This window comes from Drosophila subobscura, chromosome J (genome assembly GCF_008121235.1).
Source record: "Drosophila subobscura isolate 14011-0131.10 chromosome J, UCBerk_Dsub_1.0, whole genome shotgun sequence".
In the NCBI taxonomy this organism is placed as follows: domain Eukaryota; kingdom Metazoa; phylum Arthropoda; class Insecta; order Diptera; family Drosophilidae; genus Drosophila; species Drosophila subobscura.
Genome location: NC_048532.1, coordinates 8,496,109 through 8,512,100, shown reverse-complemented (window position 1 = coordinate 8,512,100; position 15,992 = coordinate 8,496,109). Strand labels below are relative to the sequence as shown.

Sequence of the window (15,992 nt, the reverse complement as noted above, 5' to 3'; positions counted from 1 at the left end):
GTTATTTATTTGCTCATTTATTTGTGGCAATTTTTTGTGTGGCCTTCCTCCTACGAATGTGTGGGTTCGCTTTTTTGTGGGTTAAACATCTTAATAAGAAATTTGTAAAGCTTAGCAGCGATAGCAGAGGGAGGCCAGGCCAAGGGATGCTACATACAAATCTTAAAGTGGTTCTGCTTGCCCCCCCACAAAGCCTTGGAATTTCGACTTTAAAGCATTTAAACCCTTCGTGAAGGCAAACAATGACCAGACCACAGTTCTGCCACGCCCCAGCCTCCATGGTGTCTGCCCAGAAGGCGGCAGCGAGGTCATTGGGTCATCAAATTGAAATGTGGGGCGTTGGTTTTTGCGGCATTTCGGTTGCGGATATTTATCCAGAATGGAGAGGGAGGTCATCAAAGTGACATTTGCCGCAGCCTCTAATTGCTCTCAATTAATGGTGGGGTTCGGGTTTGGGTTTTTTCTCTTATTTGAATAACTGGAAAAAGCTGCGAAAAATACTCGATAGTAGCTGATGGATGAATGATGAATGGTTAAGGGTTTGAGTAACCCTAAAACTTCTCCACCGATTGCTACAGTGCACTGAAGCTGAACGTGGACAACCCAAAATCTCACCGAATAACTTTAATGGCTTCTGCCTGCACCTTAAGTCAAACAGCAAAGCCATAACTCAAACAGACTTCAATGCCAATAAGCAGCTGGAAACCATCTTAACCAGGCAACCAGCCAGAAGGAGCTGCTGCTGCTCCACTCCACTCCAAGGATTATGAGTTGGAAAACAATAAATATTGCCTCAAGAGGGGGAGCAGGAGGCTGCAGGCATTAGAAATCTGTTACACAATACAAACACACAAGAGGGAGTGAGGATACTGGAACACGTTCTGCATGACAGCCATGACGTTGACAAAAACAAAGTCATCAACGATAAGTTGAAGTTGGAGAACTGCAATCAAAATTGAACAGAGAATGTATAGAGAAAGGAGAGGGGTATGGGGTTGGGTGTGGTGGGGACAACAAAGCATCATCCAGTCTGTGCCTCGAACTTGTTTTGCATTTTTTCAAGTGTTTGCCAGTGTCGTCGTGTTCTGGTTTATGATTAAAGTAAAAGCATTGGAAAATGGAATACACTCCGTATCGAAGGCTGCCCTGCCCCCTATCATCCACTCAACCTTTACACGAACATCTCTTCTCTTTTTTTGGCAACTTCATCATTGTGATAAATGAGCTTTTGCACCCGCCAACCCCACCGTAGCATTTGCACATTTTTTTCACAAAAAACTCAAAATGTTGTTCTAGTTTTTTTTTTAGATTTTGCCCCAGAAACTTTCTCTTAGCCGAATTGTTATTAACAACTTTTTTTCCCCGAGCACACACACACACACACACACACCCAGACCCCACACATTTGAAAAGTTCAAAGCTCAAGGATTTATACCACATCGAAACTAACAAACAAAACTTTAAACATTCTCATACATTTGTGCGGGGAGGGGTGGAGTGAGTGTGTGGGGGCCATCAGGATCGTCATCTGCTGGGATGCAAATGTTTGACATGCAGCCAGTGGGTCGGGGTCGGGGTCGGGCTGGGGCTTGGTAGTAGATTCTTTTAGCGCTAACTGTGTGCCACTTGGATAGGTTCTAGCTTCTAGCTTCACATCTTCACAGCCAACAAACGACTTTGGCACTTTTGGCACGTGCCTCCCTCCTCTGTAGCCTCTTGCCTCTGCTGCAACCCACTTGGAACTTAGTTAGTTTGATTTTCGGAATGGTTTATTTTGTTGGTTTGGCATGGCGTGGCGGTTGCCTCTGCTGATGTTTGCTCCTGCTGTAAACCCATTGTTATCAACCAATTTGCCAGGCAATGGTGCGTTTCCCTTTGCCCTTCCGCGCTGCTACTCCGCTCTCGGGTTCGTTCTTTCCCCCGAAAATGATTCGTTCTCTCCTCTGATGATGGCATAGTGCGTTCCGAATGGCTGCTGCGTGGGTGCGCTGCAAAGTCCACAGTAAGTTGGCAACTAAAAGCGCGTTGGCGGTTCGCCTTTTCTTGGTTACATTTGCAAACATCATTTTGAGTGAATGCCAAGCGAGGGAGGAGCCGGGCTAGGCAGCAGTCAACGGGCTTAAATGACTTATTCTCTGCTTCGAATATTTGCTGTCAAATATCAGCGAGTGGCATGGACAAACTTTGTGCAGATGATTATCAGGAGTGCGAGGGTTGTGGCAGCAGTTATGAACTCTCTCCACGTGACCATCAATTTCACGCACACACACACCCAAAAATATTCAAGATTTATTCGCTCAGAAATATGTGCACAAGGGTAAAATTACAAATTTTCCAGCATCAGACAGCCAGCAGCAGTAGGTGTGGGTGTCCGTTCAGGTGTCAATGTGTCTGTGTGTGTGTGGAAAATGCAATGAAAATAGGCCAGAAAATTCCCCTGCCCTGCTTTCTCTTTCTCTATTTTTTGGGTGCAAAAGTTATGCGAGCTAACCGCAAGGTAATTAAATTCCTTAACCTTAAGCAGCATTATGGGTGGGATGGGGCGTTATCCCATGGCTCTGTCCATGTCCTTGATGTCAGAACGGAAGCGCACACACACACACACACACAATGAATGAGCTTGTGGTGACATCAATGCGTCTGTGTGTGTGTCTGTGTGCGTGTGGTTAGCTCTTGAGCATTTAATTGAATTTTTTTTTGGAGTGGAGATAAAGATGCCTCAACATCTTGGCCATGTCCTGGTTGCTCTGCTTTCTCCGCTGAGTGTGGAACGGGGGGCAGATCCTTACATAGTTTTACCCGCGGCGCGAAATGTCATAAATTATCAAATAAAGTTTTTATTTAACAAGGCGAAGAGCAGGAGCAGTGGAGCGCTTTTCACCGAGCGCTGCTCGGGGTTTTAATTACATTTTTTTGATGGGAATGAGTGGAAAATATGCCGGGCCAAAGAAAGACAAACAAAAGGCAGCCACTCCAATGTTTTGTCATTGCCGGTTCAATTATTATTAAGTATTTCTACGCCCCGTGCCCCCGTGCCTTGGCTACTCAGGCATAAATTGTCCCTAGTTGGCAGTTTTCGAGAGCTGTTTTCCCCCCCAATTTTCAACAGGCATTCAGGCTAGGCTATTCTTCAACTAAATAAATAATGTGATAAGCTTTGGGGCCAAGGCAAATGGAAAGTTACATAATTTATTGAGCTTGTAAATTTAAATAGCAAAAATATTATAAATAAATTCAATTAGTGCAAAATGAAAACGCTAACAAAAGAAAAGTGTGTGGGGCTCTTACAAGGTTTCCACAAATATTTCTTGGATTTATTTTGGTTCATCTTTTGTTCTACTTCTGCTGCTATTTTTATTATGTTTGAATTTAAATTCAATTTCTATTAATTTCTATTGAAAATGTTCGCTCAACGAGGAAACCATTCATGCAACAATTTCCTGATTAGTATTATTATGATTCGCTCTGCTTGAAGCCCAACCTCTGCCCACCTGTCTGCTTCTGCTTCTATCGCTGCTCCATTCTGCTAAATGAAAACCCACCAAAATAATGTCAAAACCTCTTGGCGTATGCAAAGTTACTCCCAATTTCGCACTCGTAACGAGATGAAAATCCACTGGAAAAACATTTTTCCTCTTTTTTTTTTTGTTGCTTACAAAATGAAATAATGAAATTGTATAAAAGGCAAGCCAGCGGAAAAAAAGAAGAAAAACGAAACGAAAATGTAAGAAAACGTCGCCGGGAAAAAATGTAAAGAGAGAAAATGGAAAGCAGTGCCATGTAATCCAATTGCATGAAATGTACACAAGGACGTGGGGCGGCATTTAATTTAGGGGCGTGGCAGACGCACACACACACACACACATGGATAGAGAGTCAGTCACACACACATTTGGTTCATGGAAAATATGTTAAATAAATATGAGTGGGAAAAAGAAATGCTAAAGGAGAAAAGTTAAAGAAATTTACATGGATGGCTTTTGGCTTTACTTTTAAGTGGTTTCCCTTGTTGCCTACGGTATGTCTGTGTGTGTGTGTGTGTAACTAGGTGTGTGTGACTTGGCCACACTCTTTCTTTTTTGGCGCCCAACTCGTTGGCTCTTTTGTTGCTGTTGGCGCTTTGAAGTAAGTGCATTTAACTCGGTTCTGCCCCCCCCAAGGCATTCAAACCCTTTCTTCACACTTTTCCCGCTGTTCTCTCTCTTTCTTTCTCTTAGAGAAGAAAAGTGCTAAGTGCGCTTGAGATTTAACACACCTCTACCCGCTCCTCGCCGCTGCTCCTCTGTTCTCTCTTCCTTTCACTGCATGTTCGAGCCTTGTTTATGCTGTTGACTTTTGTGTGCAAGTGTTTTTGCCTTAATGTTCTTTAGGCGTATTGTTTGATACATAATTCAGTTTCACACAACCCAAAACACACACACACACCCCGAGCGAATCTATTATGCAAAATGCAAGGCCACAAATACATTAACCCATTTGAGACGGCCTGTCGCCGAAAATCAAATATCATTTTCGGTTTTAATTATACTGTTGAACTTGGCCGCCGGCCCTACAGCATTTTCGATCAATTTACATTTATTTTGGCACATGGAGAGCCAGGAAATGCTCTCGCTCTCTCGCTGTCTCTTTCTGCTTAACAACACGAAACACGTAGAAACACGAAAAGTCCCTGTGACATGTCCAGCAGCGGTCCAGAAGGTCGAAAGCATATTCCAAATATTCGTATTCGTATTCCCATTCGTTTCCTTTTGTTCCAGCTGTTGGCTTTTGGTATATTTTTGGGTGTCTCTTCTCTGCGTGCATTAAATTCAATGCATTGGAAATCAAATTATGCAAATTTATAGAAAATTCTATGTGCAGCAGCAGCAGCAGCAGCAGCTTCATTCATTTCCATTCATTTGCTGGTCACAAAATCCAATTTGGTTGATACAGAAAATGAGCATTTGATGTGTGCAATGGAGAGACACTCACCGGCTGCTACAAGCGGATTATGGATTGTGGTTAATTAGTGATGCCTTTTGCCATTTATTTGTAGAGCATTTTCGAGCGAACATTTGCAGAAGTTTTCTTCGTTGCACATTTTTCCCACTGCTTTGCATCATTTATTAAACTCAATTTCCGTTCGCAATGGACTTATGCAATGTGCATTTTGCCTGCGTGCATTGTCCATTGGAAACCTTTGGCTAATTACAACTATTCCGCCGGCTCATGTGGCATCCATAATTGTTGCATATTTGCTGTTCATTCCATAACCAATTTGCCAAGCAGCCAGCCAGTGCGCAGCTCAGCCTCTCATCCTCCAGGACTCCTCCTGCTAATTCATCCGATGCGTTACAATTTGAAGCAGCAGCGGCAGCAGCAGCAGCAGCGTTGATGCATTGGCTGGCTTCATGGCAATTGTTGCTGCACCGTGTGGCAGGCAGGCAGGCAGAGTGTGTGTGGAGTGCTGATGTAGCAGCCATTTGCTGTTAAACGTCGGCAAATTAGCGATGGCGGGGAGCACAGCCCTCAGCCCTCAGCCTGGCTGTCAACTCTGGTCATTGCCATGTGGTTGTCACTTGTCGTCGGTCGGTGGGTTGCCATGGTTTCCATATCCCAACCCTCCCGTTATGTCACTTTTTGATTAGTTGCCCTGCAGCCAGAGGCCGTGGTGGCTCTGCAGTGTTAGGAGTCGCATAAATACCCCATAGAAGTTGCTAATTGAAGCTGCTAATACATTGCATTGTATTTTGCTTTTGTGTTTTAATCAATTTGTGCGACATTCTTTGACTTTTACAACCTTTAGTAGGGGGTTAATTTCTCACAGATTTGTACCCCGATTGAAGGCGCAAATAGCTATAAATCTGATCACCATATTGTGCATATATCTCATGGCTAAAGCTCTCCTTCTGCTGGTGTATCTGCAGCTTCGTTTGCTAAAAGCTTGGCTCCTGGCTTCTGGCTCCTGCCTGTCGTCTTACTTGTATTCTTACTTTTGAGCAGCGTTTCGTTTCGTTTCGTTTCGAAGGCGAAAAGTTGCATTTTCTTTTGTGCGTAAGTCGGCGCTCAGCCTCGAGTCCTTGCACTGATGGGCTGCGCTCCTACAGTTTCGTGTGGCCTTCCCCCCACTCCGCACACCACTCTGCTCAATGCAATTGTAATCCTTTAAGCATCTTGTCGAGAGGTCTCTGGGATAAATGCAATGCGCTTCATTTAAAATTTACTTTTCTCTGTGTTTCTTCGTTTTTTTTTTTTTTAAGAGCCCCCATCCTCCACGCTCCTCTCTCAGTTGCTTACTTTTTTATGGTCCACTTGGCTGGGTGGCTCTTGTAGCTCTTCTGATTGTTGTTATCACAATTGACTGAGATTCCGCTTATAGTTACGGCGGGGGCACAATAAAAAGGTCACTTAACGGGCAGGCGCATGGCCCATTCACAGTTCTGCGGGCATTGTTCGAGTTTTAGTTAAAAGTTTTCCCCAGAGCTAACAGAGTGCACATAAGTAGTACTCGGCTTGTGTCTGCACTTAATGTTGCTAATAAATGTTTGTTCTGCTTGTTCTTTAAGCATTTTATGGCTGCATGAGGAGGGGCAAGAGCGGGAGGCGTTTTACTTAGCCTGAGTGACGGCAATTTTTGTTCATTTAATTGAAAATTATTCCAGAAAGGAATTCCTCTTTTTTGTACCAAATTTTCATATATGCGCATAGCAAATTTTCCGCTCTTTCTCTTCCCTGTGTGTGTGGTTTGTGGCTGCAACAAGTTGGCAGTGGCAAACTTTTCACTCTTTTGCATATTTAAACACTTTGCCCATGTGTGTGTCCAGGTCCTTAATTCAGTTGCAGCAAAATGTAAAAATGTAAATCGTTTGCAATTATCAATTATGATAATAAAAAAAAGGGAAAATACTCGCACTATTTTATGCAAAATCAAGGCATTAAAATGATAAATTCATAGCCACTGAATGGCCCTCACGTATGCTGTGAAATCAGAGCTGAAAAGTGTATGGAAATATGTCAGCAAAATGGTTATTAAATATCAAAAGAAAAGGTTCCTCCAAGTGCCATAAAGTAAAGAGCTAAAAACTGAATGTAAAATAAAATGCTCGCTCCTTTTTGGCTCGTAGCAAACTTCCATTAAGCGCAATACCATTAACTTTCCTGCAGCAGCTCTGCCTTTTGGCCAAACTCTACGATAAATCAGCAATCTAAAAACTATACCACTCCCCCTCCAGCCAGCCCGGAGTAAGCAGCCAGCCACACACTATGATGATGCTTTGACACATAACCATTTGATTTATGGCGTCAATGCAATTTTTTTCAATTTCATTTTCACAAGTACCCAAACCCAAAGAAACAGCAGAAAAAAAAAACCGAAAAGGAAAAGGATTGCATTGGGCACTTCATAGATTTGCGATATTTTATCGTTTCGGGCCAACGCTGACCATGTGCAGACCCACAGTAAAACTGCTCTCCTGAGTGTGCTCTACGCCATGGCTGGTGTAGGAGTCGTCTTTGCCGAGTTGGCCCATTGGCGTGACCACGGCCAATTGGTCTGGCCAGTGCCAGTGCCAGTGCCAGGTCCAGGTCCACTGCCAAGCAGCTGCCTTTCTCTGACTTCCTGCCAGCCAGTCAGCAACCTGCCTGCAGCTTACCTTGAATGTCTTTTGGCTTACAGCAATTGCAGGCTGCAGTATTTGATGGGGGATGCCAGTGCTAAAGATGTTCTGTTAAAGGATTTTGAGAGTTTTAGGAGCAGAAATTGTTGTTTTTTTTTAAGGAAAAGCAACACAACGCTGTGCTGCTACAATTTGTTGATTTGTTTTCTGCACTTTTGCTGGTAGAGTTTCCAGGGGATTTCCCTCTTCAGAACACCCCGCCGTTCGTTTTGGTTTTGTTTTTTTTGGCTCTGTCTCTCTATTGCAACTGGTTTGCTTCATTATGCCACATTTGGCAGTAGGAAAAAATATGGAAAATGGAAAACCTAAAACCCAAAAACTAAACTGACTGCTTGGCTGATTTTTGCTGGTTAGCTTCGCTTCAGTTTTTGGGTATCGGTTCCCAACGCTGCCGGTGCTGCCGGTGCTGCCGGTGCTGATGCTGTTCGATCTCTGGCTTAAAGCCAAGAGTCATAATGCCGCGATGTCGACGTTGTCATCAACGGTTTGCGGACGGTTTGCAGAGGTTTTTGTCAGCGGCAACTGAGTGGGGGAGCTTGGGGGGCTTTGGCTCGACTCTCCTCGACTATCTGCTTGATTTGGTATTGTTTGGTGCCTGGTCAGAGGCCCCGGCGATGGCCAAACTTAATTGCCATTGAGTGAATTTTTATGGCCCCCCAATTGTGATTGTGTGCGGGTTTGTGTGTGTGTGTGTGCGCGAGTGTTTCTGGCATATTTCAAACGGGCAACTGGCCGATGCCAGGGCCGATGCCTCAATCGATGACGAGCGAGACTGCAATTGAATTGAATGCACATAAATTGTGTGCTTCCTTTTTCCCTTTCTTTTTTTATATTTTTATTTTTGTTCTCTCCGTTCTGTTTGGTTCTTTGCGCTCCATTTGGTGGGGTGCGACGGACAGAGTCCTTCATAGCTAATTAACTGCATTTTTCGCATGTCATTGGATGCTCTGAATGAAGGACTGACCCTGATGCCCAACGGTTTCCGCAACACTCGCTGATGTCGTTGTCGCTTGCCGCTTGCCGCTTGCCACCGCCGCATGTCGCATGCATTTTGGAGTGTAATTAAGGTCAGCACAAGTCAACTTGCAACTTGATGCTGCCACACTGACACTGCCACTGTCTCTCTCTCTCTCTCTCTCTCTCTCTCTTCAGTGTGTCTCACTGAGTGTTTGGGCTTTTGGCAACGTCACCCACTTCTGTCTCTGTCGCTGGCTCTGCGCTTTCTTCGTCTTTTCTGTGTCCTTACATATTTTCATCTTCTAGATGTCTAAAAGATTTCCCCATTTTGCTTTAACTGATTGTTTATCTCTTAATTGCGGCGCATAATTTTTCCGGCAAATGTTGCCAGCCAAAATGGCAGATGAATGAACTATAATTAGGGCCCAAGAACTGGCAAATAAATGCGAGAAAATTAAGCAAAATTGGATTGGCATTATTCGGAGTTCTATCAATAAATATACGATAAATATTATTGATTGAACATATTTAAGAGTAGAAATGTTGCTTCAATTGCTGGAAATATTTTGAACATTTCTTTCCTTCCCTTTGGCTGTTTGCTCCCTTTCATCTCATCTTCTTTCTGTACCCCTTTCTGTCTCAATCTTTTTGTCTGCTCTCCATTAAAAATGTTATCTTCATTGTCATAAAATCTGCCACCCCTCTCTGCCTTGCGCACAACGATATAATTTGTAATTTTTTGGACCCCTTTTTTTAGCACTTTTTCGGGCTTACGAAAATTATTAGTTTTAAACATAAAACTGGACTTACCAACCGTTTTATGTACGTGTAGGAAAGTGGCAGAGGCTGCTGCGGGGCGGTGCCAGTTTTTATGTGGAATTTGCACAATTTGAATGCTTAAACCAGTCCGGAGTGACGGGGGCCAAGCGGAGACAGAAGCTGAAATCTGTGCTCTGTGCAGCTATAAATTCGCTTAATAAAGTTTTCATATTTGCAATTAATTTCATTTCATTTTTCATGAATAAGTTGTATGGCTGCTGCTGCTGCTGCAACTCGGCTTTGCCGACTTCAGCCTGCTCGCAATTTGCGCTCCATTCAATATAATCAGAGGAGCCAGCAGCAGAGCAGGAGCAAGGATGGGTTGGGTGGGATGGATGGATGGGATGGCTGGACAAATGGATAAATGATGGCTGCTGCAAAGATGAGGAGCGGGTGAGGTGCAGGCTACGCAAATGAAAGCCGACTGAGGCAGAGGCTCTGGCCTCTGGAACGAAAGTTCATTACAACATGGCGTATACGTAATACACCGAGAGATGACTTGGTTTAACAACCTTTTTCCTCTGCACACACCCACACACATGCAAATGCAATGTGTCCTGCATGTGCCCGGTAAATGGGAAAATTTAAGATTTTCCTTTCCAATTATCGGGCAAAATGAAAATCGTTTAATTAAATAAGCCAGCAAAGGGCCCCAAAGGCAAAGGCAAAGCAAGGACCCGCACCACATTATCGGTTTTAGATGCGATAATTCATGTGGATCCCCGTCGTCGTCTGTCTTCTATTTGACTTGTCATTCAACCACCGATGCTCCTCTCTCTTTCTCTATTTGCAATCGTATCCGTAACCAAATCTCTCTCTTTCTCTCGTGCTATCTGTATCTCATTCTGCTGCTCCTGCTGCATATGTGGTTATTGTAATTATGGTGCCCATAAATGGGATCTGGTTGCTTTGCGAAAATTGCTATTTAAACATTTTAAGTGCTTTTGGTGTTAATAACACATCACCGCATGTTTCATTTGCCTGAGTCAACAGTTTAATTAGAGTTTGTGCATAAATCATTCGCATCCATCCAACCATCCAACCATCCAACCAAACATCTATCCATCCATCTGTCTATCTGTCTATGTCGCCAGCTGTACGAGTCTGGGGCCTGGCTTCTTCTGCCCATTTAGAGTTTGGCATATTTGATGCCGCTTTTGCATCTCTTTATGAATCGAGGGACGGGTGGCATCGGGCTTGGCTGATTTTGATTTGATTTTGTTTGCTTAGAGATGTGTCAAATGCATTGGAGAATGTCTAGCTTTTAGTTTGCTTTTGGTTTATGCAGCAGGCAAAAGTGCGCCATAAACTTCTTCAATTAAAATATTACCCAAAAGTTCTTGCAGATTTCTTTAACTAAAGACAGCTAAAGATAATCCAGAGTTAAGGCTAGCCCCACAGTTGGCGTTTCCTACGTAAAATTCTTCCATTAAATTAAAACTTGAATTGCCGCTTATTGATTATCCTTTTTACTAAACGATGCTGCCTCCTGCTCCTGTTCCTGCTCCTACTTCGCCCTTCCGCTTCAGACATTTGCAATAGTTCATCTTCAATTGCTTTTGTGTGGCGAGTGACAGTGCGAAAATTAATAGAGCACCACGACTTTCCACTCATCTTTCACTTCCTACAGTCCTGAACCCTCCCGCCTCATACTCTCAGCTAAACCCAATCGAATGCCGCTGGTGGGTTGCACGCGGCGTATGCGTGATTTATGCCAGAGCAAAGCGCATTTAATTGAAAGCACGAACCCACTGCCTAATGGCATGCCGCCCTTAGATCTACTGGGAGTATTCCTATTCCTATTCCCATTCCTCGTGCAATCTGGACTTTTGGATTTCTCGATTTGGCGGCTCCAATGAATAGACAAATATTGTGGCTGGCTTATTAATGGCCTGCTTAAATTACGATAATTGCCCGACACAGCAAGCGGTCGGTCAACGATGATGATGAGAATGAGGCTGATTATGGCTATAAAGAGGATGAGGCTTAGTCCATGCTTTGACTAATGAAAGACAGAAATGCTTGACAGCGGGGACAGTGGGAGATTTTCGAGCAGGCAAAGGATTGAGCAGCGTGTTAGCAGCAAGAATTTGCCGAGCAGCGCAGCGCAGCGTGGAGCAGAGTGCAGATCTGCAGGCGCGGCAACAGCTGTTCCAAAATGCACTCCCCGCCACCCACTCTCCACTCGCTGTAGTAACTCCTACTACTGGGAGTACCACTCCCACCCATCTCCATGTTCCCTGTGTCCCCTCTCCCTCGCAGGATCCATGAGTATTTCGGTGTGTATACGCATTTCAGTTGTTGAGCCTTTTTGGCGTAGTAGCCAGCCATCGCATCCGACGGCTGCCTGCCCCGGCATTTGCCACAGCGCAGACGCTGCTGAACCTTCCCCAATTCCCTCTCAAAGTCTCTCTGGCGCTCTCAGGCATGCGTTCTGTTTTGGGTTCCACTTTTGACCAAACGCTAAATCTGCAAAGCCAGAGAGGGAGAGACCGAGAGCGAAGCCATTCTTTTGCCGGCTTTTTGGGATCTCAAAACAGCATTAAACATTTAAAAACACACACAGATATACACACGCACAGACATACAGAGGTGGAGATTTTTGTTGTTTTTTTTTTGTAGCATAAAAAAGTTTTTTGGACAGCCTCGCCGTGTCCCGTTGTCCTGTTGCTTTACCGAAAGAAAGAGAGAGAGAGAGAGAGAGAGGTGCTGCCATCTGCCATCTGGCGACTACCGACTGCTGCCTGCCTGCTTTCGAGCTGCTGCTCGTCCCCGGCCATCAAAAGTTAATTAAAACGCATACTTAATGCGTTACCACAGCCAGACGTCCTCAGACCCCATTACCATCCAAAGTACCATCCTGCCCCGTACATCCAGCAACATCCTTCAATGTAGGCCCGCCAGCAGGCGCCATGTAAGTTTTGGCCAGCCCCATGGTATTCCCCATATGATATGCGTGTTTGCATACGAATTGCAGCCACTGTGCGATGTTATGGGTTTTGATTAATTGCAAGTGTTGTTTGACTTTGTTCCAGTGGGTACTGGGTGGAGGTTGAGGTGGAGGCCCCTCTGTGGCAAGGGTTGGGTTGCTTCTGTCAAATATTTCGATTTGGGGTTTGCAACATTTTCATGGAATTTTTTTTTTTGGGGAGATTTATGTAGTTATGAGCGGATTTTAGTCTACAAATAAACTATCTTTGGTGACTATATTTGGAGGGTTTTAAAAGTTTTTTAGTTGTAAATAAATTCAGGAATGAAGCGTGGATGTTTCCTCCACCGTTTTCCTTGTAGAATAATTTTAAGGCGAGCTCCCACCTGGTTTTGAATGCCAAAAAAACTTTAGAAACCTTCCTACAGCCATTATATTTTATACAAAATCTTTCGATTAACATTATTCCTCCCCATTCACCTCTTATATTATTCAAAATATTCGCTTAATTTTCACGTAAATGTTCCCCAAATTATCATAAAATATCAATACCGAAATGGAGCAACAAAACGAAGTTTGCAAGTCCAGGGAGACCGAGAGTGCTACCTTTTGCTACATTCACGGCTAATCATAGATTACGCTCAGTCGGCCACTCAGCCACGGACCACGGGTCCCACCCACCGCAATCCCCCAAAGAAACTGGCCCCAAAACGTGGTGCGGGTAGCGTAAAGTAAAATGAAATGAAACGAAAATGTAAAACGATTTTGCATACAAACGAAGCAGAAAGCGAGTGTCCAGGGCTTCAGGGCAACATAGGTCCAAAGAGAGAGTAGGCGGTGGGGATAGGGGCAGGCAGAGAGGTCCCTGGGTTCACAGTTGCCAGTTATCGCAGCGTTTCTTTGCTCATAACGCGGCGCATACATTTTTAAGGCCGCTCAAGGGACTATTAAAACTATTATCTTGGAGAGAGAGAGAGAGAGAGAGCGAGCGGGAGAGATAGAGAAAGAGGGGAAGAGAGACAGAGAGAGAATGCTTACCAAACAATCTCCAAACCAGTGCCGTACCCTCGACAGACAGGACCAGGGGCAGACCATAAGTTCTCGCTGGTTGTTTCGCATTTTTATGCACCATCAGAGGGTATTATAGTGGGAAGATTCTTCAAGTCTATAAAGTCTGTTCCTTATAGAATTCTTTGGATTTAATTTCAAGCAGAATTAGTTGTATATTTTCCCCACAAAATCAACAAAACCCATTTCAAAGACCCACTATGGTTACCGCCAGTGTATCTAAACTTGCGACCATGGTCATCGCTTCCATCTTGTCTTTACTCTTTTTTGTGTATTTTTTAAAATTTTTTTGTTCTTTGTTTTGTTGCCTTTTTTGCTTTTTTTTTTTGCATTTTTTGTTACTCTTTTTCTTCCGCTGTTGCTTCTTTTTTGTTTGGGGAAGCAAAAGAAATTAGCCAAGTGCGCAAAAATTTAAATTAATTTCATGCTTCTGCAAGCTGGAGTCAAAACTAAAACTGGCCAACACAAACATGGCCAAAGGAGAGTGAGAGAGCGAGAGAGAGAGAGGGAGGGAGGGCAGACAACGCGACACACTCACACATGGTTGAACGCACACACACCCCCACACACACACACACACACACTTGGGATGGTAGTAGCAAAATTTTTACCGCAAACATTAGCAATTCTAATTTTTCGTGCAATGGTTTGGACCAGCCCCGTTTCCCGCTCCCTACCGCTCCCTGCCATTTTTTGCTTTCTCCCTGCCTCCCGCTCGTTTTTTCGTTTTTCCCCAGCGGTTTTTGGCCGGGTCAGTCATAAAAAGGTTAAAGGAAGCCGCCACCAGCACATGTGCAATATTCATTGTTTAAAATGCAACCACAACACACACACACACACACACACACAGAGAGAGATACTTACACTCATACACTTTGTGCACACATCCGGTTTCAAGGGAAACATTTAGTTGTCTGTTGCTCCCGAAAGTCTCTTTCGGAGAATCTTGGTTGGGGATGTGCTGGGCTGGGGCATCGCATCCCATAACTTTGTCATTTAAAATTGAAATGCGCAACCAGAGGGGAAGAGGGGCTAAAGGATAAAGGAAAGGAATGGGTGCGGAGACTCTTAGGAAGCATACAAATGTTAATAGCAGAAAACTCTCGTGGGAGTTAGTGATAAATAAGACTGAAATATTTAGGGAAAGAAATATTTAAACTCAACTTAAATGAATTGCCCGATATTTGACGACTTTAGCTAATTATTTGTGAACAATTTGCAACATTTTCTGCTAGATTTTAGAACTCAAATGATCTGCCAGTGGGGAAGGTATAAATATAATAAATATAAATTGACATTTTCATTTGTTAAAAGTAGATTCAATAAGTGTTAGGTTGATAAATTAACAAGTTAATAAATTGACTAAATTAATGCATAATAAATAACAAATTAATACAAATTACAGACAACTGTGGCGGAATGAAATGTTTGAACTGTCAAGAACGTGGAATATAAACACCAAAACAATGGCCTGTGGTTATGTAAATCGAAAACATATTGAAAGTTCCACAGCGATGATGATTTTTCCAGCCAATTTTCTGAGAAAATTATGTGGGTAAGCTTATAAAAATTCTTCTATTATTTGAAATACTTAAAACAACATGCATTACAAGGGCTTGCGGACTTAGGCTCCACTTTTGGTTATTCAAATTTGTCCAGCTATTTTTTTCTTTTGGTCTTACATCCACAAAACCCACACGTTTGTCCGAAGTGAATTCGTTGCTGTCAGATAGATAAATAGATTGATATACGGACATACAGATAGACTTTAAAACTATACACTCCATGGTCCTCTCTGCAGTTTCACTCTCCAAAGACCTCTTCAAAACTAAAGTACGAGTTTCTCCTCTGCCATCGCTCAGAAATGCATATAGATCTGCCATAATTTAGCTGTCTGCACAGACCTCCTCTTGTAGGTCAAAGTTTACAGTCTAATTAGGCAAATCCTAGCCCGCCTACCGCCCACAAAGCGACAACTAAAATGGCATTCAAAAATGATTTAAAATATTACTCGAGTCTCGAGAATAAATCCAAGTAATATTTGTGTGTATTTATCGCATAACTCATCCGCCTTGTGTGCCCACTCACATGGACGCCTCTCGGACAGTAATTTGGCCCGGTTTTTTGTCCTCTTTGCGACAAACTTTTGACCATCAACGTGGGTTTGTCTCGCTGTCTCTGCCAATGGCAATGGGCAATGGACTATGGGCGCTATGGGGATCGCATTGCGCCAGGGCCAGAGACGCGACGCGACGTCTGCTTAATTGCCATTGACTTTTGTTAAGAAAATGGCAGGGCCGCAGCCAGGGGCCGGGCAAAAGATGGCACCAGAAAGTGCGCAGTCAAAGGCAAACAATGGCAACGACATCCTTTTGAGATTTTTCACAGCCCCCTTGAAGGATGCGGGGCAGGTCCAAATGGTCTCGCCATTTTTAGTGAGACAAATAGTTGAGTCTGGGTTGCATTTCCATTTGAGGGCGCAATTTATTTGACTGCGACACACAGCCAACGAAGAAGTTTGAAGCAGCAGCAGCAGCAGCCGGGGCAGGACCAGGGCCAGGGCA

The 15,992-nt window shown here is 43.7% G+C and overlaps 1 long non-coding RNA gene across 1 annotated transcript in view; it reads left to right on the top strand.

Moving 5' to 3' along the window:
- The window catches only part of LOC117894391, a 39,483-nt gene that overhangs the window by 3,077 nt on the left and 20,414 nt on the right, over nucleotides 1-15,992 (top strand). Inside the window, exon 3 of the long non-coding RNA XR_004648869.1 lies at nucleotides 14,834-14,983. This is a non-coding gene — a long non-coding RNA (uncharacterized LOC117894391). The remainder of the gene's footprint in view (nucleotides 1-14,833; nucleotides 14,984-15,992) is intronic.